The 25,480-nt window shown below is 38.2% G+C and overlaps 1 protein-coding gene and 1 pseudogene across 10 annotated transcripts in view; one reads left to right on the top strand and one right to left on the bottom strand.

The window, feature by feature from the left end:
• The window catches only part of NCOA1 (nuclear receptor coactivator 1), a 264,878-nt gene that overhangs the window by 159,494 nt on the left and 79,904 nt on the right, over positions 1 to 25,480 (bottom strand). For 3 of the 10 annotated variants that reach the window (XM_060116868.1, XM_060116866.1, XM_060116871.1), the window contains exon 3: positions 9,536 to 9,620. The exons of the other annotated variants lie outside the window; for them this stretch is intronic. The gene's annotated coding sequence lies outside the window, so the exon portion shown is untranslated. The remainder of the gene's footprint in view (positions 1 to 9,535; positions 9,621 to 25,480) is intronic. 10 annotated transcript variants of the gene reach the window in all.
• LOC132501302 (thioredoxin-like) lies at positions 20,924 to 21,262 on the top strand (annotated as a pseudogene).

Genomic DNA, 25,480 nt, shown 5'->3' with positions numbered 1-25,480 from the left:
GAAATTAAGGAAACACTCCCATTTACCATTGCAACAAAAAGAATAAAATACCTAGGAATAAACATGCCTAAGGAGACAAAAGACCTGTATGCAGAAAACTATAAGACACTGATGAAAGAAATTTTAGATGATACAAACAGATGCAGAGATATACCATGCTCTTGGATTGAAAGAATCAATATTGTGAAAATGACTATATTACCCAAAGCAATCAACAGGTTCAACGCAATCCCTATCAAATTTCCAACAGCATTTTTCGCAGAACTAGAACAAAAAATGTCACAATTTATATTGAAACACAAAAGACCCCGAATAGCCAAAGCCATCTTGAAAAAGAAAAACTATACTACAAAGCTACAGTAATGAAGACAGTATGTTACTAGCACAAAAACAGAAATATATATCAACAGAACAGGATAGAAAGCCCAGAGATAAACCCACGCACATATGGTCACCTTATCTTTGATAAAGGAGGCAAGAATATACAATGGAGAAAAGACAGCCTCTTCAGTAAGTGGTGCTGGGAAAACTGGACAGCTCCATGTAAAAGAATGAAATTAGAACACTCCACAACACCACACACAAAAATAAACTCAAAATGGATTAAAGACCTAAATGTAAGGCCAGAAACTATCAAACTCTTAGAGGAAAACATAGGCAGAACACTCTATGACATAAATCACAGCAAGGTCCTTTTTGGCCCACCTCCTAGAGAAAGGGAAATAAAAATAAAAATAAACAAATGGGACCTAATGAAACTTAAAAGCTCCTGCACAGCAAAGGAAACCATAAACAAGATGAAAAGGCAACCCTCAGAATGGGAGAAAATATTTGCAAATGAAGCAACTGACAAAGGATTAATCTCCAAAATATACAAGCAGCTCATGCAGCTCAATATAAAAAAAAAACCCAACCCAATCCAAAAATGGGCAGAAGACCTAAATAGACATTTCTCCAAAGAAGATATACAGATTGCCAACAAACACACGAAAGGATGTTCAACATCACTAATCATTACAGAAATGCAAATGAAAACCACAATGAGGTATCACCTCACACCAGTCAGAACGGCCATCATCAAAAAGTCTACAAACAATAAATGCTGGAGAGGGTGTGGAGAAAAGGGAACACTCTTGCACTGTTGGTGGGAATGTAAATTGATACAGCCACTAGGGAGAACAGTATGGAGGTTCCTTAAAAAACTAAAAATAGAACTACCATACAACCCAGCAATCCCACTACTGGGCATATACCCTGAGAAAACCATAATTCAAAGAGTCATGTACCACAGTGTTCATTGCTGCTCTATTTACAATAGCCAGGACATGGAAACAACCTAAGTGTCCATCAACAGATGAATGGATAAAGAAAATGTGGCACATATATACAATGGAATATTACTCAGCCATAACGAGAAACGAAATTGAGTTATTTGTAGTGAGGTGGATACACCTAGAGTCTGTTATGCAGAGTGAAGTAAGTCAGAAAGAGAAAAACAAATACCATATGCTAACACATATATATTGAATCTAAAAAAAAATGGTTATGAAGAACCTAGAGGCAGGACTGGAATAAAGATACAGATGTAGAGAATGGACTTGAGGACACGGGAAGGGGGAATGGTAAGCTGGGACAAAGTGAGAGAGTGGCATGGACTAATATATACTACCAAACGTAAAATAGATAGCTAGTGGGAAGCAGCCACATAGCACAGGAAGATCAGCTTGGTGCTTTGTGACCACCTAAAGGGGTGGGATAGGGAGGGTGACAGGGAGACGCAAGAGGGAGGGGATATGGGGATATATATATATGTATAGCTGATTCACTTTGTTATAAAGCGGAAACTAACACACTATTGTAAAGCAATTATACTCCAATAAAGATGTTTTAAAAAAAATACCGCATGCTTACACATATATATGGAATCTAAAAAAAAAAAATGGTTCTGAAGAACCTAGGGGCAGGATAGGAATAAAGATGCAAACACGGAGAGTGGACTTGAGGACACGGGGAGGGGAAGGTGTAGGCTGGGACGAGGTGAGAGAGTGGCATGGACATATATACACTACCAAATGCAGAATGGATGGCTGGTGGGAAGCAGCCACATAGCACAGGGAGATCAGCTTGGTGCTTTGTGTCCCCCTAGAGGGGTGGGATTGGGAGGGTGGGAGGGAGACACCAGAAGGAGGGAATATGGGGATATGTGTATACGTATGGCTGATTCACTTTGTTATACAGCAGAAGCTAACATACCATTGTAGAGAAATTATACTCCAATAAAGATGTTGGGGAAAAAAAGATAAAAAGTGATCTGAAAGTTATAGGCTTAATACAAATCAAATAAAAACCAAAGTGTTTTTAGAAACATAATCATATAAGAAAAGAGTAAAAGAGTAAGTAAAAAGAGTAAAAAAAATAAGAGTAAATCTGTAAGAAAAAAAAGGAAATTTTGAAAAAGAAGAGTAATGAGGGTAGATATATCCTAATGATTATGAAAGCAGGTGTTGATATGCTTTTCCCATTTGCATTTCCTTCTACTTACTTCCCTACTATTCTATGAGTAGCATCCATTTCCTTGGAGAAGTTTAGATATAAAAGAGAAATATTTAATGCTCACCTTCTGAATTAAAGAAAGGATTTTGCAGCAAGATTAAGTCTTAAAAAGTCTGGTTTTCCCAAAGAAGGAAACATTTTTTAACACTAATATTTTCTGACCAAGCCTGAAAGACTCAGAGTACAGTTTCTTCCACTTCGTAGAGCAGATATCCCTTCTGCTCATGACAGCTAGAACATAATGCCTACTACCTAGGGTAGAAGGAGGATAAAACCTGGAGACTGTAAATTAAAGCCTCAAATTCCTGATTCTGGCCAAAGGACTGTGGGATAAAGAAGTAGAACAGAGACAGGAGAAGCAAGTGATCAGCCCAGTACTCCCATTACCCTCTCCAGCTGGAGGTTGCAAAAGGAAAGGAATGTTTGAAGGAGTGGGGAAATCTGGGAGTTAGAATGGATTTTGCTCTGCTTCCTGTTGAGAAAGTGCGAAGTCACTGCCTTCCAGTAACATCCTGCACGGCCCCAACTGCCCTCCCCCACAACCAAACTTTTACCTCCCCTCATGCACATCTAGCACAAGCTGGAGAGAGCCACAACAAAGCATATGCACAGAAGCACAATCAGATTGAGGAAGGGTGTGAGATTGGTTCTGGGGTCTCCCTTTTCTCCCCTGTGCCATGGAACACTCTGGGAAATTCCTGGGTGCTGTAAAGTAGTTCAGGAAAGGTAACTTGAGATGCTGGATGTTAAGTTTGCCAGAAGAGGTCTCTGTCATAGGGGCAAAGTAGCTCCACAGCAGAGGCCTGGAAAAGAGACCACCTGGCTAGCGAGTCAATGGGAATCCCTAGCCAGACATCAGGTTACCTGTGACACCTGGGAAGATGGCAATACATCCTGGAAACCAAGAAAACAGATCTCAAGTAACATCAGTTGTAAACTTCAGCTTCGGATATCTGAAGAACACCCAAGGACAAAAGCACCACAGTAGTCACAATTTCAGGGAATAGCCTGACCAGTTACTTTAAAGGAGAGACCAGTGAGAAACAGAGAAGATAGCACATGGATTGAGGGTTCTCGTATCCTTCCATGACTACAAGGTCACACAAGCACCCATAAGTCTGGATTCCATTGTGGGAAGGCATGAGAGAAGAGATGATACTTGAATGACTAGTATCCAAACAGAGACTGAAATATCCAAAGAGATCAATTTAAATTACTACATAAAACTTAGTTTACCAGCTTGGAGTAAGATTGGTACTCTTCCTCCAGTTACCCAGTTCCCAGAGTTCATCAAAAGGAAGAGACGACTTATAGAAAAATAAAGAAGCTATATTTTCTTTGCACACCTAAGTGAGTATGAGTAAGCTGTGATCCTGCTACAGATTTTATGATGTTTATTTTATGTGAGAATTCAAAAGAAATACTTCTTGGCATAATAGAAATCAACATCGCTTTAAAAGTAACAATGGACTTCCAGTTCAAGATGGCAGACTGAGTATCTATCTCTTCTCCTTCTTAAACACCTCATGTCAGGCCACATAACAAATGAGTGAAAAATACCGAAGATGACCAGTACACTTCTGATGATAAATAGTAAATGCTGGCCACAGCACTTACTGTGGGTCTAAAGTCTCTGTCAGAGGGCTTATAGTGTGAACTTTGAGTTGAAGATAATAGCAGGTTAAGGACAATCTCAATAGACTGTGATCGAGGGAAGATAACTCAGAACTAATCAGAACTCTCCCTGCAGATAAATTCCTTCCCCATAGTAGAAGTTGAGGGAGGGACAGGGACAAGCTTGTTAGCCTTGTCTTTGCAAATGCAAAGAAAAGGGGTTGGGTGGGGAGGAATCCACATCCCATTTACCACAGCAAGTGGGAAACCAACTTGCAGAGTCCTGTGGTCAGCAATGATATTCAGTGGAGAAGAGACCTGTACCAAATTACACCAGTTACCAAGATGTTACCAGCACCAGAATCATCTGAACTGTTTAAGTGCATACTGAATCATATTGGTGCACCCCAGACACATTGAATCAGATTTTTTTGTGAGTGAAGCTAGGAATCTGCATTTAAACTGGGTCCCCAAGGGATTGTTACATGTATTCAAGTTGGACAACCACTGATTTAGACCTTCATTTAAAAATTCTATAAAGAAGAACAGCCAAGAATCACCAGCTACTTAATAAAAACTAAGAGAGGCACTAAGGTGAAAAAGCACGGGCACCATGACCCACAGAAGAGAGAGTAAAGCAAAAATAAAGAAATAAGATGTTTAACTTATATTGGTATCTTCACAGAGATTCAAGAGGTCAATATAGGGGCTTCCCTGGCAGCGCAGTGGTTAAGAATCCACCTGCCAACGCAGGGGACATGGGTTCGAGCCCTGGTCCGGGAAGATCCCACATGCCGCAGAGCAACTATGTTCCATGCGCCACAACTACCGAGCCTGCGCTCTAGAGCCCGCGAGCCAGAACTACTGAGCCCGCGTGCCACAACTACTGAAGCCCGCATGCCTAGAGCCCGTGCTCCGCAACAAGAGAAGTCACTGCAATGAGAAGCCCGCGCACCACAATGAAGAGTAGCCCCCAATCACTGCAACCAGAGAAAGCCCATGTGCAGCAATGAAGACCCAACGCAGCCAAAAATAAATAAATTTATTTTTTAAAAAAAGAGGCCAATATATCCATAAAATAAGAAAACTCTGTTCATAAAATATAGTAACCAACAAAAAAGAATTTTTAGAAAATAAAAATAATTTTCAAAATGAAATAACTTGACTTTAGTGACAGCCAAGATGCTAAGCCCATTATATCTCTCCCACCCATTACAACTAGTAAAAACTCTGGAGAGAATCCTAAAAGCAACTACCTGAGAACTCTGAAAAATAAACAATGGCAGGCGCACTGGGGAGGGAAATTAAAACTTGAAGAATAATCAACAGGGCAGTGAGTTTACTCTATTTTAAAAACCCTTTCTTTGTTTACCACTTTAACATGAGGGTGGGTAGAGTCCCAGAATTACGCAGCAGGGGCACATAGTAAACACTCCAAGAGAAAGCCCCTCTTTCTCACTGGAGTAAAAGGGGCATCTGCAAGCTAGAAAGTGTATAAGTTTGGGAGTGAGGTTTCCAGTTCCTTTTCTTTTCTTTCTCTTCTGACCTGCTCTGAAGACAGTCCAAGTTATAAAGCTATACTACTGAGGCAGGAAACCTAAAAGCCTAAGAGAAAACTGTCCCCAACCTCCTAAGGAACTAGAAAAAGGAGCCATCGTTGTACGAAGAGCATTGGAGCGGGGGAGCTCCTCACTTCTCCTTTTTTTCCCCCTACTCTTTCAACCCAGGAGGGCCTCAATGGGGTATAACTGTGCAACAGCGAGGTGCTGGGGGAGGGGGTAGCACCAAGACTCTGAGAGAAAGAAACTTCAGCTTTCTAATGAGAAGGCCAGGAGAAGACCCCTGGGAGCCAGAGAACATAAGCAAAGTCCCCAAGAGTACAGAGACAGAGAAGATTCCACAAGGTGCATAAGTATAGATAATAAAGAGGTATCAATGTTTTCCCTCAAATGAATCTTTAACCCAACGCAATTCTAATCAAAATCCTTCATATCCTTATTTTTTTAACTTGATGAATATATTCTAAAGTAAGTCTGTAAGAATTACTACCAAAAAAAAAAAGCAAGACAAACATTTTTGAAACTCTAGTGAGAGAAAACTTAAAAGTTATATTAAATAGGGCTTCCCTGGTGGCGCAGTGGTTGGGAGTCAGCCTGCCGATGCAGGGGACACGGGTTCGTGCCCCGGTCTGGGAGGATCCCGCGTGCCATGGAGCGGCTGAGCCCGTGGGCCATGGCTGCTGGGCCTGCGCATCCGGAGCCTGTGCTCTACAGCGGGAGAGGCTGCAGCGGTGAGGCCCGCGTACCACACACACACAAAAAAAGAGTATGGGGCTTCCCTGGTGGCGCAGTGGTTGAGAGTCCGCCTGCCGATGCAGGGGACATGGGTTCGTGACCCGGTCCAGGAAGATCCCACATGCCATGGAGAGCCTAGGCCCGTGAGCCATGGCCGCTGAGCCTGCGCGTCTGGAGCCTGTGCTCCGCAGCGGGAGAGGCCACAGCAGTGAGAGGCCCACATACCGCAAAAAAAAAAAAAAAGAGTATGATAGGGCGTCCCTGGTGGCACGGTGGTTAAGAATCCACCTGCCAGGGCTTCCCTGGTGGCTCAATGGTTGAGAGTCCGCCTGCCGATGCAGGGGACGCGAGTTCGTGCCCCGGTCTGGGAAGATCCCACATGCCGCGGAGAGGCTGGGCCCGTGAGCCATGGCCGCTGAGCCTGCGCCCCGCAACGGGAGAGGCCACAGCGGTGAGAGGCCCGCGTACCGCAAAAAAAAAAAAAAAAAAAAAAAAGAATCCACCTGCCAATGCAGGGGACACGGGTCTGAGCCCTCATCCAGGAAGATCCCACAAGCCGCGGAGCAACTAAGCCCGTGTGCCACAACTACTGAGGCTGTGCTCTAGAGCCCACATGCCACAACTACTGAAGATCGCGTGCCTAGAGCCCGTGCTCGGCAACAAGAGAAGCCACTGCAATGAGAAGCCCGTGCACCGCAACAAAGAGTAGCCCCCGCTCGCCACAACTAGAGAAAGCCCGCACACGGCGACGAAGACCCAATGCAGCCAAAAATAAATAAATAAAATAAATAAATTTATTAAAAAAAAAAGAGTATGATAAATACATAGCAATATAAAAGGAGATCAAACGAACATTATATAGACAGACAAATATACGTATATATGGGAATCTTATATATGATAAAGGTAGACTTCAAACAGTGGGCAAAAAAAGAAACATTCAATAAATGCTATCAGAAAGAATTAACTAATTTAAGAGAAAAAAGTTAGATTTCTACATAATTATAAAAATTCTGAAAGATTAAACAAAAAATATTTATGCAGATGGCCAACAGGTCTATGAAAAGAAGCTCAATATTGCTAATTATTATGGAACTGCAAATTTGAACTACAATGAGGTATCACCTCACACCAGTCAGAATGGCCACCATTAAACATTAAAAAGTCCACAAATAACAAATGTTGGAGAAGGTGTGGAGGAAAGGGAACCCTCCTACACTGTTGGTGGGAATGTAAACTGGTGCAGCAACTATAGAGAACAGTACGGGGGTTCCTTAAAAAACTAAAAATAGAGTTACCATATGATCCTGCAATTCCACTCCTAGACAAAACTCCAATTCAAAAAGATACATGCACCTCAATGTTCACTGCAGCACTGTTTACAACAGCCAAGACCTGGAAGCAACCTAAATGCCCATCAGTGGAGGACTGGATAAAGAAGATGTGGTACATATATACAATGGAATACTAAAAGAAGATGTGGTACATATACACAATGGAATACTACTCAGCCATAAAAAAGAACAAAATAATGCCATTTGCAGCAACATGGATGAACCTAGAGATCATACTAAGTGAAGTAAGTCAGACAGAGAAAGACAAATACCATATGATATCACTTATATGTGGAATCTAAAAAAATGATATAAATGAACTTATTTACAAAACAGAAACAGACTCAGACATACAAAACAAACTTATGGTTACTAGAGGGTATAGCAGGTTGGTGGGGGGTAAATTAGAAGTTTGGGATTAACAGATATATACTACTATATAGAAAACAGATAAACACCAAGAACCTACTGTATAGCACAGGGAACTATACTCAATGTCTTGTAATAACTTATAGTGGAACAGAATCTGAAAAAGTATATATATATATATATATGTATATATCTGAATATAACTGAATATATATATAACTGAATCACTTTGCTGTACACCTGAAGCTAATACAACACTGTAAATTAACTATACTTCAATTAAAAAAATGGTTTAAAAATTTTTAAATGATAGAAGACCAACAGCCAATAAACATATGACAAAAAGAAGTCAAATAACTGCAACTTAAATGACATTCCTTTTCTTTTAGATTCCCATTATGTTCTTAAAATTTTTTAAAGTCTAAGTATATGTGTGTGTCTGCATTCACTTAAGTGTGTCAAATCTTTGGATATTTCTACACTAAAAAAAGAAAAGAGAAAAAATTAGAAGAAATCTGAATACATGCTTATTTTCTAAACTTCTATACATAAAAAAGAAATCATATAAAATTAAAAGGCAAATAAGGGTAAAAGTATTTGTAAAAAAATGACAAAATTAGTATTCTTAAAACATTAAGTTTTACACATAATGATATAAAAACTGGTCAGACTGATGGATAAATGGATAGAGGACCCTAATACAAACAAAGAAATTAAATATCATTGTATATATACCCGTTTAGCAAACACTGGGGTGGGGAAAAACTCAATGTGATAACGTGGTGAAAAAGGCATGCTCATTTGCTGAGAGTGAGGAAAAGGTGACAGTACCTTATTAGGAAGCAATTTGACACTAAGTATCAAGAACCTTAGAAAATGTTGATGCCCCCCTGAGAAACTGTCACAATTTAGGAAAGTCTTCAATTCTAGACTCATGTTTGACAGCTACATGACCAGATAAATCACACACCACTTTGAGCAGCAGTTTCTTCATTGTTAAATATGAATACAAGCCACTAATTCTCAGGGTCGTTGTGATATTTAAAAGAGCAACAAAGCACGTAAAAAAGTCTCAAAAACTATAGAGGAGATGGTTGATCCAAGGCCTGTGAACTCTGGGGGACTTCAGAAGGTCCTCGAACCCTCTGAACATCTGTGAATGTTTGTGAAAAGTGACTACAGCTTTAAGTCAACCCTCCAAGGGGCTCCTGATCCAAAAGAAAACTGAAAAGCACTACAAGCAAAGAGCAAAATCAAAGTGAAGATATTCTTCCCGCTTGATGCGTCCAGCTTCATGTCTGGCACATAGAGGTCGAAATCAGGAACTCACTATAAAAATCCAAGTAGTATTTAAGAGGATATTAAACTTACCCCATTTATTTCAAAACCCCTCAGAACAGTACTTAGTGATTTCTTAGCATATTAATTCAACCTCTGACGTAGCTGTAAAGAGAACCTGAAACCAGGAAAACAGTATTACAGTCAGTCATAGCTATTTGGATCAATCACATGAAACTAATGCAATCCGCTCTAGAAAATGAGAGTAAGGGTGGGGGTGAGGGTGGTGGCAGTAAATAAATTTACTATATTTAAAGTAGTATGCTTAATTCATTAAGATACTCATAATTAATACATAAGCTACCTCGGGACATTCTCTTGAAGCAAACAAAAACTAGAGGTTTTATGTATATATTTTTAATAAAATGGGATATAGAAAATTATTGCTCTTTCTCTAAAATAATTAAGACTGAAAGACTAATTCTAAAACTTCTACTTCTAGATGGTGAGCCATACTTTCATTTAAAAAAAAAATTTTAAGTCCTATAAGTGAGGCACACTGATAAAATTCTACCCAGTCAAGCATATGGCAAGCAGACTAAAAGGTAATATTAATTATAATGAAAACTAAATAATTAAGAATTTAAAGTACTTGAGGACTTCCACTTCTGGGAAGGTGGAATAGATATATTTTTCCCTATTCTTCTCATTAAGTAAAACTAAAAGTCCTGGACAACACATATAACAAACATAAGAAGACTCCAGGGCTTCCCTGGTGGCACAGTGGTTGAGAGTCCGCCTGCCGATGCCGGGGACAGGGGTTCGTGTCCCGGTCCGGGAAGATCCCACATGCCGCGGAGCGGCTGGGCCCGTGAGCCATGGCCGCTGAGCCTGCGCGTCTGGAGCCTGTGCTCCGCAACGGGAGAGGCCACAACAGAGAGAGGCCTGCGTACCACAAAAAAAAAAAAAAAAAAGAAGACCCTAAAGGTGGAGAAAAGAAAGCAGATCAGGCAGAAATCATCAGATCTAAGGAAAACAACATGGTGGTGAGTTCTATGGGTTTTCTTCTGTGCCCTATATATTCTAGACTTGGAGTTGTAGAAGCTGGCAACCTAGAAATACCAATAGGCCCAGATCCTCCAAAAAACCAAACAAACAAAACAAAATCCTGTTCTCCCAGCCAAAAGATCAGGAAAGAAACAATCTAGACAAAAAGCTGCTATACCCAGACAAACACTATAAAACAAAACAAAACAGAACTGTGGCACCAGCACCACCAGCAAAGGTCAAGTGGAGAGCCTAGACTTCCACCTCTGCCAAACTGTAACAAGGCACCCCATACTCCCCACCACAGTGGTGTCAGAGAAGGCCATTTGGGAGTTGGTCCCTACCAGGTGATAATGAGACCTCCTTCCCCTTGGTGTCAGTGAAGACCACATGGAAAGCTTAGATGTCCACCTGGCAGTAAGAAGGTGTACTTCCCCCTTCCTGGTGTAGGCTGGTGTCAGAAGAGGCCTAATGGAGTCGGGCCTTTCACCACTGCCCAACAGTAAAAAGGCCCTCCCCTTCCCCTCAGTACAGGTGTATACTGAGGCACACCTGCCTTCCCAGCCAAGTAAAAGTCAGTGGAGGCCAGAACTCCCATCCCTGACAAGCAGTGATGAGGAATCTCCCACCAACTTGAGAGTCAACAGAGGCAGAGTGAGGAACGTGGACTTCTATCCCCTCTGGGCAGTAATGTGCCAGAGCAGTCCCCTCTTTCCCATGTTGGAGCAGTGCCAGAAGAAGCCAGCTACGTCAGGATGTGTAAATAAGATCCTGAGTCTCAGAACATAATGTCCAAAATGTCCAGGTATCAAATAAAAATCACTCACCATAACAAGAACTCTCATAACACTCATCATAACAAGAAATATGTCAAACTGAATGAAAAAAGACAAGCCACAGAAGCCAATACCAAGATGAGGGAGATGGTAAGACTATCTGATGAGGACTTTTTTTAGTATTAAGTAATATTTACTGAACATATATTATGTGCTTAGCTAATGCTATAAACATATTATACATATTAACTCTACCCTTATCATAATTCTGTGAAGCAGTTACTGTCACTAATTACTGTTATTAATCCCATTTTACACATGTGAAAAGTGAGGTACATAGAGATTAAATTACAGGTAAAAACCCCAGAGGTTGCCCGGATTCATAAAGTTATTGAGAGGATCCTGGCTTAGAACCCTGATGGCACCCCTTCTGACATCATGTTTGAAGTGGCCATTATAAAAATGTCTCAAAGAGCAGTTATGCATATGCTTGAAACAAATAAAACAAAAAAATAGGGAGTCTCAACAAAGAAAAAATACACCAAAAAAAAAAGATTTCAGAACTGAAAAAATATAAAAACTGAAACAAAAGAGTCAACAGATGAGAACTACAGTAGAATGGAGAGGACAGAGGGAAGAATCACTGAACTGGAAGACGGAGCAATAGAAACTACCCAATCTGAACAACAGAGAGAAAAAACTGAAAACAAATAAACAGAGCCTTGGGGTCCTGTGGGACTACAACAAAAGACATCTTCCGGGACTTCCCTGGTGCAGTGGTTAAGAATCCGCCTCCCAAGGCAGGGGTCGCAGGTTCAAGCCCTGGTCTGGGAAGATCCCATATGCTGTGGAGCAACTAAGCCCATGCACCACAACTACTGAGCCTACGCTCTAGAGCCTGCAAGCCACAACTACTGAAGCCCACGCACCTAAAACCCGTGCTCCGCAACAAGAGAAGCCACCGCAATGAGGAGCCTGTGCACCGCAACAAAGAACAGCCCTTGCTCACCACAACTACAAAAAGCCCGCATGCAGCAATGAAGACCCAACGCAGCCAAAAATTAATAACTAATTAATTTTTTAAAAAATAATTTTTAAAAAATCTTAAAAAAAATTTATCTTCCATGTCATCTGAGTCCCAAAAAGAGAGTAGAAAGAGGGTAAGACTGAAAAAGTCCTCTAAGAAACAAAAACTTGTAACTTCTCAAGCTTGGCAAAACACACAAACTTACAGATTCCAGAAGCTAAGTGAATCCTACATAGCATAAGCCCAAAGCAATCCATACCAAGACAGTTCACAGTTAAACTTCTGAAAACTGAAGACAAAGAAAATGTAATGAAAACGGCAAGAGAGAAATGACGCTTTACCTATAGGGGAAAAACAAATCAAATGATAGATTTCTTGTCTGAAACAAAAGAGGGGTGAAGGAAGTGGCACTGAAGTCCACATCTGATCATGTGTTTCTATATCTGTTTTTCTCTTGTTCATGACTCTTGGCATGCCTGGAATCTGGAGATTGAATGTCAGATATTGCATAACAAAAACTGTAGAGGCTGTGACTGATATTATCTTTTTCAATAGAAGATTTTCTTTAGTTTCTGGTAGGCAACAGGAGCTAATCCAATCAGAGATTAAGCTAATTTGAAGACAATTTTCAATCATATTAAGACTTATCAACACACACCCCAATGTTCATAGCAGCATCATTTACAATAACCAAGATATGGAAGCAACCTCAGTGTCTATCAAGAGATAAATGAATAAAGAAGATGTGGTATATGTGTGTACACACACACACACACACACACACACAATGCAATACTACTCGGCCATAAAAAAGAATGAAATTTTGCCATTTGCAGAAACATGGATGAACTTAGAGGGTATTATGCTAAGTGAAATGAGTCAGACACAGGAAGACAAATACTGTATGATAACACTTATATGTGGAATCTAAAAAATACAACAAACTAGTGAATATAACAAAAAAGAAGCAGACTCACAGATATAGAGAACAAATTAGTGGTTACCAGTGGGGAGAGGGAAAGGGGAGGGGCAACACAGGGGTATGGAATTAAGAGGCACAACTATTATGTATAAAATAAGCTACAACGATATATTGTACAACACAGGGAATATAGCCAATATTTTATAATAACTATAAATGGAGTATAACCTTTAAAAATTATGAAGCACTATATTGCACACCTGTGATGTAACATTATACATCAACTATAGTTCAATTAAAAAAAAAAAAGACCTGGTCTCCTTCTCTGGTTCACCCTTACTGTTAGGACATAGTTATTTAGAGATCTCAACTGAAAGCCTCAGATATGTACCAGAGCTCCTCTCTTTAGTACCATGAGACTGCTGAAAATTCTGCTTAGCTTCTCAACCTCTTAGTAGCCACCTTCAGCTCAACTTTTCTGCCTATTGGCTTGTGCAGTTTACTAATCTGCAACAAATTCTGGTGGAAACATGGTTCAGACTTTTGGCTCACTTCTCTATGCTTATATTCTCTTCACCATCTTGGTCATTCAAGCTCTAGATGCCTTGGTAACCCTGAACTCCAACAGTCTCTCCACCCCTGTAAGATGGCCAAAAGGTCTCCTCAGTTTCTGTTTCTTAGCAACCACTGTATGTTCAACTCTCCTGCCTCTTCGTGGTATCATCTACAAAGTGAAAACTCCCCGAGAGATTATTTATGTGCCTTTTCCCATTGATAAAATTCAAAATCCAAAAATAAAAACTCTTGGCAAGGTAAGAACAAAAAATGAACTTCCCTACTTTGTTAAAACCTATCAGAAACCAATGGTAAACATTATACCTATGAATAAAGTGAGAGATGCATTCTCATGTATGTTAAGAACAAGTTAATAATGTGTGAAATCACATGTACTATTCAACACAGTACTGGAAGGCTTAACCAATGCAATAAATTAAGGAAAAAAATATATTAATGCTAGAAAGGAAAAGACTCCCCAAAAGTCATTATTTACATATAATGTGAATACCTATCCTTATAAAACTCAAAGGGAATATAAAACTCATAAAGTCCCTGTCCTAGCAGAAATTACATTCTAGATTTTGGGAGAGGGTAAGGAAGATAGGTAATAACAACAAACATAATAAATAGGTAAATTATCAAATCTGCTAGAAGGTGACAAATGCTGTGAAAATGTAAAATAAAATAAAGGCGGGAAAAGGGAAATCAGAACTGGGAACAGACAGACTACAATTTTTTTTAAAAAATCAGAATCACTCTGTCCCAGAAGAAACAAAAATAAAAATTACCTAGGAATAATTACGGTGGAATATGAGTAAGGTCTTCTAGTAGAAAACTAAGTTTCCAAAAGAACAAAACTTTTGAGTTTGAATGGAGAAACAGTCAATATACCTAATAAAAATATTAATTTTTCCCAAATTAATATATAAATCCAGATAATATCCTAGCAGAATTTTTCATGCCTCTTACGAAGTATATTAATAACGTAGAGAAAAGACATACATATGCATATACATATATATTTAAATAACAAAGAGAATTATGAAAAACAACAAACCAGTTTTATTTATCCTACCAGATATCAAAAGTAAAAAAAAAGACAGAAAAAGAAAAAAAAAGTCAGAGGATAAAATACCTAAACATGAAAACTTAATCTCAAGTTATTGTTGTTTAATGGGTATAAAGTTGCCGTTTTGCAAGATGAAAAAGTTCTGGAGATCAGTTGCACAAGGTGAATGTACTTAATACTACTCAATTGTACACTTAAAAATGGTTAAGATGGCAATTTTTATGTTACGTGTTCTTTATAATTAAAAAAATGTAAGTGAATATTTTTATGCCTCTAGGCAAAGAAACCTTTCTCACATAAACTAAAAAGTACACGTAAGTCATAAAGGAAAAGACTGACTGATCTGACTGGTATAATTTCTGTATACCAAAGGACAATATAGTCAAAATGAAAGACTAGTAAAAACCTAAGAGAAAAGATTTGGCATCATAAAAACAGGAAAAAAAAAAAAGGATGAGTAATCAAAAGACCTAAAGAAATTCTACAAATCAATAAGAAAAATGTTCAACAACCAACATGAAAAGAAACAAAGCATACTGTGAATAGGCAATTCCCGTTATAAAAATACAAATAACCTTAAAAAATAAAAAAATAGGAAAAAAAAACACCATACTAGTAATTAGTGAATTAAATATTAAAGACTAAGAAGACATTTTCCAAAAAATTTGAAAGCTAGATGGTAACAGTTCACAAGTGTATGAAATGATACCCTAAAAAACTTAATGATAAAGGTATAGACTGAAACAACAGTTCTGGAAGACAATCTGGCAATATCTTCCAAATCAAAACTGCAAAAAACAAAAAAAAACCCTGCATGTATCAGAACTTCCCTGGCTGTCCAGTGGTTGGGACCTCGCCTTCCAGTGTAAGGGGTGCAGGGTTTTTTTTGTTTGTTTGTTTTTTTGCGATACGTGGGCTTCTCACTGTTGTGGCTTCTCCCGTTGCGGAGCATAGGCTCCGGACGCGCAGGCTCAGCAGCCATGGCTCACGGGCCCAGCCGCTCCGCGGCATGTGGGATCTTCCCAGACCAGGGCACGAACCCGTGTCCCCTGCATCAGCAGGCGGACTCTTAACCAGTGCGCCACCAGGGAAGCCTGTAAGGGGTGCAGGTTTGATCCCTGGTCTGGGGGGCTAAGATCCTACATGCCTCGTGGCCAAAAAATCAAAACATAAAACAGAAGCAATATTGTAACAAATTCAATAAAGACTTTAAAAATGGTCCACATCAAAATAAAATCTTTAAAAAAATTGCATGTATCATCATTATATATATGTGCCTCCTTATAGAAAATGACAACACTTTCTATAAAACAGTCTTAACAAAAAGAAATCAAACCTGAATCACATCAAGCCTCCATACCTAACTAAGAATTTACAGAAAATGCAGAGAACAATAAACAAGTTAAACAATGCCATGGGATGCAATAAGCAAGAGCTAGAAAAAATGGAAAAAATCTGTAGGGCAAACCACCCAGTCTCTTCAATCAATATACTGCAAAATTTAAAAAAGAGAGACAGGGAGGGAAAGATGGGAGGAGGGAGGGAGGGAGGAAGAAAGGAAGCTGGAGACAGAGAAAGAAAGGGGAATCGGAGATGGAGTGAAAGAAAGAGAGAGGAGGGATGGGAGAAAGAGAGGGAGGGATAAAAAGAAGAAAAATAGTTTGAAAGACTTTTTTTTTAAGGTATATCAACCAATCAAACTGTAAACCTCATCTGGATCCTAATTCAAACAAGTAAAAAAATATGGAAGAAAATGTTTCTGACATTAAAACAGTTTAAAATTTGAACACTGACTGAATATTTAATGATACTAAAGAATTACTGTTGGGCTTCCCTGGTGGCACAGTGGTTAAGAATCTGCCTGCCAATGCAGGGGACACAGGTTCAAGCCCTGGTCTGGAAAGATCCCACATGCCTCTGAGCAACTAAGCCTGTGCACCACAACTACTGAGCCTGCGCTCTAGAGCCCATGCTCCACAACAAGCGAAGCCACCACAATGAGACGCCTGCACACTGCATTGAAGAGTAGCCCCCACTCTCTACAACTAGAGAAAGCCCACGCGCAGCAAAGAAGACCCAACACAGCCAATAAGTAAATAATTAAATAAATAAATAAATTTTTAAAATTGTTAATTTTCAAGTGTGATAATAGTACTACGATTGTGTTTTTCTCTAAAAAAAAAAAGACCTTATATTTTCCAGAAACACATGAAATATCTGCAGATCAAATGACACAATATCTCAATTTGTTTCAAAAATGTGAGAAGGGATAAAGTAAGTGAGAGCACAGATAAAACAAGATTGATCACGGGATGATAACTGTTGAAGGCGAGTAGAAGTTCACTCTTCTATTTTGTCTACTTGAAAATTTCCCTATAAAACATTTAAAGTGAATATACCATATGGTTCAGCAATTCCACTTCTTTTTATCTTAAAGGAACTATCATGCAGGTGCATGAGAAAGTACATACAGGACACTCCTGACTCCACTGTTTGTAGTTTTAAAAAATTATAAACAATCTGCAGTAAAAACCCTGAGGGCCCAAATAAAACTCGTACAGCTATCGTACAAAACACAATGCAGAAACTGAAAATAACAACAACAAAACACAGATCTAAACATGCTGGAGAGTGAAAAACTCATACTGCCAAAATATATAAATATACCACTTACAAAAAATAATCCATACAATACTATATATTTCCTACAAATATGTGTGTATATATGTATACTTACATATATAAATCAGTGTATATGTGTGGATTTATGTATGTAAGTACATAAATATAAATGGACTGAAAATATCTGAAAAGATAGACACCAAATATTAACCACGGAGAGAACAGGAAAGAACCAGGACTGTAGAAATGCTCAAGATGGACTTTAGTTTCACCAATCTTGTTAGCATTTCAAAAAGGAGAATTACTTCTGTGGGTAAAACTTATGTTTAAAAAAAGAACATTAATTCACATTTTTGCTGTCTCTTTGCGAATCAATGAATCTTTTTTGACTTTTGTACAGAACCAGAACCAAGATATATCTCCTACAAAACTAACTATAAAACATACCCTTCTCTAAATCAAGAACTTATAGACAAGAATGTAATCAATCTGGGAAAAAATATTAGGTTCAACCACACAAAACTGCCAACATTCTAACATTTTTGCCTTCAAAAAATGGCAATTTCATGAGTTTGACATAATAGATTTTCTTATAGCAACACCAGCATTGCAGGAAATTCATTATATTTATATATACTCTACTCCCGAAAATTTGTATGAAAACTAAAATGTGTGAAAAGATAAAAGGGGGATACTATTACGTTTTTCAAAACACATATGTCCCTAATTTCACCTGACCTGTTGTCAACAATATAATTACATTTCCACATTTTCTTAAAAATCTGTTCTCTTACTTCACACACAATATTAGATTAATATTCTTTAATCCAATAAGCACTGACTGAAACCAAAGATTTGTCATTTTTGTCTTGGTCTTAACTAATATTCAAGTTATAAGCATACTTATAATTATCATTCTCAGCTGAATTTCTTTAATCTTCTACTCATTTTTACAAAATAAGAGCAAATACAATAATATACCAAGAACTGCATAAGTAATTTTTTTAAGATGGTAACACTTTTGAAACCAAAATATTGGATAGACACAACTAGGCAAAATCATGTTAGTTGGTAACTGAGTCTCATTTATTCATATGAAAAGCAGAGTATAATGTATAAAAATATAGGTTGTATTAAAAAAGTCAAAAGGAGTGCTTGTAATTATAATTACTCTTATCATCACAAGATCCTAATACCAAAAATAGACTTCAGGAATTGGGTTTTACCAAAATTTGTGGGAAAGATGCAAGAAATGTCTTATTTTCTATTCTTCCTCTTAGATCTTCAATCTATCTCCCATCAATGCATTCTCCACACTGAAGATCAAAGAGATTTCATAAACCTCTTTTAAATGTCTTGATCAGGTCATTCCCCTGCTTAAAATCCATTAAGTCCTACAGGGACTAAATGATGTGGTTACTCTCCATTCTTCAGTCGTACCATTTTTTGCTGTTTTTGCTATTGTTCTCTGTGCTCCAGGTATGCACTCCTTTTTCTTTTTACTTTAGCTTCACATTTTAAAAATTACATTTAGTAAACTATCACACAATAAAAGAAACTTTTTTGCATGTACAGTTCTATGAGTTTTAGCAATACATATAGAGTCATGCAACCACCACCACAACCACAATACAGAAAGTTCCATTACCCCAACAGAAACTTCATCCAGTTGTCATGAATCATAATTTATTCCTGGGCTTCCCTGGTGGCGCAGTGGTTAAGAACCTGCCTGCCACTGCAGGGGACATGGGTTCGAGCCCTGATCCAGAAGATCCCACATGCCGTGGAGCAACTAAGCCTGTGCGGCACAACTACTGAGCCTGCATGCCATGACTACTGAAGCCTGCACGCCTAGAGCCCGTGCTCCGCAACAACAGAAGCCACCACAATGAGAAACCCGCGCACTGCAACGAAGAGCCCCCCCTCACCGCAACTAGAGAAAACCTGCGTGCAGCAACTAAGACCCAACGCAGCCAAAAATAAATAAAATAAATAAATTTATTAAAAAATAATAGTAATAATTTATTCCTTTTTGTTGCTGAATAAGTAACCCACTGTATGGATGTACCATCATTTATCTATTTACCCATCAGAAAAATATCAGATTGTTTCTAGTTCGGGGTGATTATGAATAGAACTGCTATGAACATTTGTGTAGAGATTTTTATGTGAAATTAAGTTTTTGTCCTCTAGAGTAAGTACCCAGAGGGTGGTTGCTGGGTTATATGGTACTGTATGTTTAACTCCATAAAAAAGTACCAAACTGTTTTCCAAAGTGTAAAAAAAAAAAATCATTAAGGTTAACACCACCACACCACCAGTGATAATAATGTTGATACTGTACTCCGCGATATAATGTAAAGAAAGGGGTCCTTCACCTCTTGTAGTATTCTTCCCAAAGTGTAATCATCGGAAAAACATCAGACAAACCCAACTGAGGAACATTCTACAAAATACCAGACCAGTACTATTCAAAAGCGTCAGAGCTATCAAAAAGAAGGAAAGACTGAGGTTTCCCTAGTGGCGCAGTGGTTGAGAGTCCGCCTGCCGATGCAGGGAACACAGGTTCGTGCCCCAGTCTGGGAAGATCCCATATGCCGCGGAGCGGCTGGGCCCGTGAGCCATGGCCGCTGAGCCTGCGCGTCCGGAGCTTGTGCTCCGCAACAGGAGAGGCCACAACAGTGACAGGCCCGTGTACCGCAAAAAAAAAAAAAGAAGACTAACAAATTTCACCCTGTACTACCTTTGCAACTTTTCTGCAAATTCCAAATTTTCTTTTTTTAAAAGAAATGACTTTGATTTTAAAAGAAAATGATTTTTTAAAGAAATAATGATTTTGAACATCTTTTCATGTATTTATTTATCAACCTTATATCCTCTTTGATGGAATGTCTATGTCTTTTGCCCATTTTTAAACTTAGTTGTTTGTTTCTTTACTCTTGAGTTTTGAGAGTTCTTTATATATTCTTGACATAAGTCCTTTATTGGATATATGATAGTCAAACATTAACTCCCACTTTGTAGCTTGTATTTTTATTCTCTTAACAGTGTCTTTCACAGAGCAAAAAGCTTTTAATTTCTATGAAGTCCAATTTATCAATTTTTTTTCCTTTAATGGATCATGCTTTTGGTGTCATATTTAAGTATTCTTTGCCTAACCTCAAGTCACAAATATTCTCCCTTATGCCTTCTTCCAAGAACTTTACAGTTTCACAGTTTACATTTAGATCTATGATGCATTTTGAATTAATTGTTATATAAAGGTGTGAAGTATAAATCAAGATTCTTTTTTTGCATATGAATGCAAAGCCAACACCATTTACTAAAAAGGTCACTGTTTCTCTCCTGAATTGCTTTTGCAACTTTGTCAAAAATCAACTGGCCAAAGCTCTGTCCAGCCCCTTGGATCCGTTTTCATTGCTTCCACCGTGAGGTCGCTCATCAGACCCCAGCAACCAAAATGGTAAAGCAGATTGAGAGAAAGTATGCTTTTCAGGAGGCCTTGAACAATGCAGGAGAGAAACTCCTAGTAGTCGACTTCTCAGCCACATGGTGTGGGACTTGCGAAATGATCAAGCCTTTCTTTCATTCTCTCTCTGAAAAGTATTCCAACGTGGTGTTCCTCAAAGTAGATGTGGATGACTGTCAGGATGTTGCTTAAGAGTGTGAAGTCAAATGCATGGCAACCTTCCAGTTTTTTAAAAAGGAACAGAAAGTGGGTGAATTTTCTGGCACCAATAAGGAAAACCTTGAAGCCACCATTAATGAATTAATCTCATCATGTTTTCTGAAGACATGACCAGTAAACAGCCATTGGCTGTTTAAAACATGTAATTTTTTTATTTACAAAAAGGAAAGGTCAAGTATAAACGCTATATACCTAACTGCCATCTGATAAGTGACAATAAAATATTAACTCTACCCTTTTAAAAAAAAAACATCAACTGACTATATTTCTGTGGATCCTATTTCTGGACTGTCTACTCTGTTCCAATGATCCATACGTCTATCCCTTTGCTGATACCACACCATTTTTATTTCTGTACTGACATTCTTTTAGTACCTCCAATATGCTCCTTCGTTACTTCAAGAACTTCAGATATGCTGATTCTGTCTTCCTGCACATTCTTCCGCTCTCACCTAGTAACTCCTAATTCATCTTTCAGAATTTTAGCTTAAATGTCACTTTCTCAGGAAAAACTCTGCATCATGAAAGTCAAAGAGGTTTCAGGAGAAAGCAGAAAAAAATCAAGATGCATCGGTCCTATAGGGCAGCGGTCCCCAACCTTTTTGGCACCAGGGACTGGTTTTGTGGAAGACAATTTTTCCACGGACGGTGGGGGGGATGGTTCAGGCGGTAATGCGAGTGACGGGGAGCGGCAGATGAAGCTTCCCTCGCTCACCCGCCCCGCCACTCACCTTCTGCTGTGCAGCCTCATTTCTAACAGGCTGTGGACTGGTACCAGTCCGCAGCCCGGAGGTTGGGGACCTCTGAAATAGGGCATCCAGTTACCAACTCAGCAAGAGTCAGAGACTACCAATGACTTTAAGAAGTTATTAGGATTTCCTAAGCTTTGTTACACCTCTGTGTTTATTTCTGTCATGACCAGCAGCACCCCTTCTCTACCTCTTACTCCTTCTACCTTTCCTGTAAAGCTTTGCTGTAAAATCCTAAAAGCAAAAAAGGTAAAGTGTACTTATTATGCTGGCAAGTAAGGGGGAGCTGGCAATACATCACTCCACTTCTGCCCTGGAAAAGTGTTGTAGATAGAAAACAGTCTCTAAGGAACAGAAGAAAGTGGATGAATTACCTAGGACCTAGGACACGGAGAAAACTAATCTAGGTTTAACAACAAAAAGGTCCATCCCCCAACAAAAAAGCTAAGACAGTAATGAGGAAGACGCTGATCTTTGTATTAAGTAATTACAATTTAGAGAACTAGTTAGGAAAGGAAGTTAAGACTTCTTTTAAAGAACCTCTTCTCTTAAAATGCCAAGTAGTTGACAGTAATGATTTCAAAATACTATAATCAGAAAAAAGAAAAGCAAAGTTAACTAATATTTTCTGAGCATTGTTATATGCCAGGGACTGAGATGGATATTTTATGTATGTGTTCTCATGTAGTCTTTATAAAAAATCTGTGAAGTAGATATTATTTCTACTTTATAGAGAAAGAAATTGAGTTTATACAGCTAGATTGGTTCTATTTCCTCTTTGTTCTTATTCTTGTAACTTGTTTTTATAACTATATTCATGAAAAAATAAAGCAATATACAAAAAGATCTCAACTTAAAGGAGAAAAGACAATTAACAGACACCAGTACTGAGATGACAAACATGTCTGAATTATCTAATGAGGATTTTAAAGCAGCTATCAGTAAAACGAACCAAAATGCAACTATAAACACTACTGAAACAAATGGGAAAACAGAAAGTCACAGCAAAGGAACAGAAGACACAGAGAAGAATCAATGGAAATTTTAGAACTGAAAAATACAATAGCCAAAATTAAATTCAACGGATGGTCTGAACAGCAGAATGTCGAAAACAGAAGAAAGAATCGATCTTAAAGAAAGTGAACTTGGGCTTCCCTGGTGGTGCAGTGGTTGAGAGTCCGCCTGCCGATGCGAGGGACACGGGTTCGTGCCCCGGTCCGGGAGGATCCCACATGCCGCGGAGCGGCTGGGCCCGTGAGCCATGGCCGCTGAGCCTGCGTGTCCGGAGCCTGTGCTCCGCAACGGGAGAGGCCACGGCAGTGAGAGGCCCGCGTACCGCCAAAAAAAAAAAAAAAAAAGAAAGTGAACTTAAAGATCGATCAATAGAAATCATCCAGTCTGAAAAAGAGAAAAAGAAATAGATTGAAAAAAATAATGGAGCCTCAGGGACCTGTGGAACAATTACATAAGATCTAACATTCACATCATCAAAATCCCAGAAGAAGAGGAGAAAAAATGTGGGCTGAAAACGTATTTGAAGAAATAATGGATGACAGTTTTTCAAATTTGGTGAAAATCATAAACTAACAAATTCAAGAAGCTGAGCAAACTGCAAACAGGTTAAACCCAAAGAAATCCAGACATACACACATTATAATAAAGCTTCTCAAACTAAACACAAAGAAAAAAATCCTGTAAGCAGCCAGAGAAAAACAATGCATTACCTACAGGGGAATTTCTCATCAGAAAACCATGGAGGCCAGCTGTACCAATTCCAAAACAATGCATGAGTATTTCATTCCCTACTTTATTACAGTTATTCAATAAATACAAAAAGGTACTTATGGAGGCCAGCTGTACCAATTCCAAAACAATGCATGAGTACTTCATTCCCTAATTTATTACAGTTATTCAATAAGTACAAAAAGGTTATTCACTATTGTTTCAGTTAATTACCCAGGAGGTTGAACTCTTTTCCTTATGTTTGTTTACTCTATGTAAACTCTATTTTGACCTAATGGACACGACTTTATCAATGTACTTACTGGAATCTTAGTGTTGTAAATATTTTAAAAATATTCATAGTTATTTTAGATAGGATTTAAGGTCAAATTTGTAAATATTTTCCATTTTGTTATTTTTCTTTTTAATTTTGTGCTGGTTTTTTCATATAGATGTACTTAATTTTTTAGTCAATTTGTGAGTCTTCTTACTTTGGGTTACTATTTGCATAGTTTCACTAGTTTTCCAGTTTTTAAAAAGTTAACCATACATTTGCATACAGACAGGTTCAACACTAATTTTTCTAACTGCTACCTGATCACCTCAAAATTAATGAAATAATTCTACCACTTGATAGACTTTATGCTTGCTATTGTATACTAAATTCCTAAATCATATTTTCTCAATTCTAAAAATGCTTTTCTTAAAATAATATTTTTAGGTTTCTGAAACTAGGAGAAGTATCAGAATTAATGTCCAAAAAACGTACCGGTAGTTAAGCAAAAGAGTAAGCTGTGATGTATGTAACTGCTTGCCCATGTGTAAACCTATGGGAAATACCTGCCCATAGAAGGTATCTGTTTATCCAAATATCACCACAGCTGAATTTACTGCATAGATAAACTCACAAGCCTTTGAATTTTAGGTTAAATCTGAAAGCCTAACTGTCACTTGAAAATGTTTTCAGAAAGCACTGAAATAAAAAGCTATTGTGATGCAAAAATTGTCTGTTGCGAGACAAGCAAGAGCAATTAAAGGCAGTAGAAATTACCCAGTCCCTCAAAATAGATCACAGAATTAGCAGAGCTGGGAGACACTGGTGTGACCAATTTACATTTTACAAAGTACTATTACCCAAAGGCTGGATATCTGTCAAAAGTTTCCAGCTGACTCAAAAAAGAAGTTATTTAATTCACAGTTTATAGAAAAACTGAAACCATGAATTTAGCCAACAAAGAAAAGCAGTTAAATTCCAAACATTTCCCACATGACTCAAAACTACACTGACAATCATAATGTATAGAAAAGCAGCAACAGGTGAGGAAAATCAGCACGTCAGTATGAAAAAGGATTAGACTCACTCTTGTACTACGATTCCAAAGAAGATGGTATAGAAACTGTATGGATAAATGTATGCTTCTGTCAGTTAATTTCTAAGAAGGATTTTAAAAATAAATTTAATGTTTCTTCTTTCTTTAAAGTATATTCAATCAATAGTATATATCACAATTAATAGTCTTAGAATTGAGAAAATGCACTGTGTGTATATATGTGTGAATATATTTGTCTATGTCTATTCAGTTACTTATTTGCTCATTCATTTCTGGGTAAAGGAAAGCAAGAACAGAGAAGCAGGAACAAAACTAAAGATAATAATGAATAAAGATCAAACCCTTCCAAGATCCTAAAGGTTACCGTGATGCAGAAAAACACATGATGAAGTAAATACAACCCAGTGAAGAATGACAACCAGATAGATAACTAACTAGCAAATAACACAGCCAAAAAAACCCTGATAAAATTAAAGGTAATAGCAAATTGAAATAGCTGAGAAAAAGTAAGTAAAAATAGGTCTTAA

Source organism: Mesoplodon densirostris, chromosome 14 (assembly GCF_025265405.1).
Source record: "Mesoplodon densirostris isolate mMesDen1 chromosome 14, mMesDen1 primary haplotype, whole genome shotgun sequence".
Lineage (NCBI taxonomy): Eukaryota > Metazoa > Chordata > Mammalia > Artiodactyla > Ziphiidae > Mesoplodon > Mesoplodon densirostris.
The sequence above is the reverse complement of the archived record's forward strand: the minus strand, read 5'-3'. Positions and strand labels throughout refer to the sequence as shown.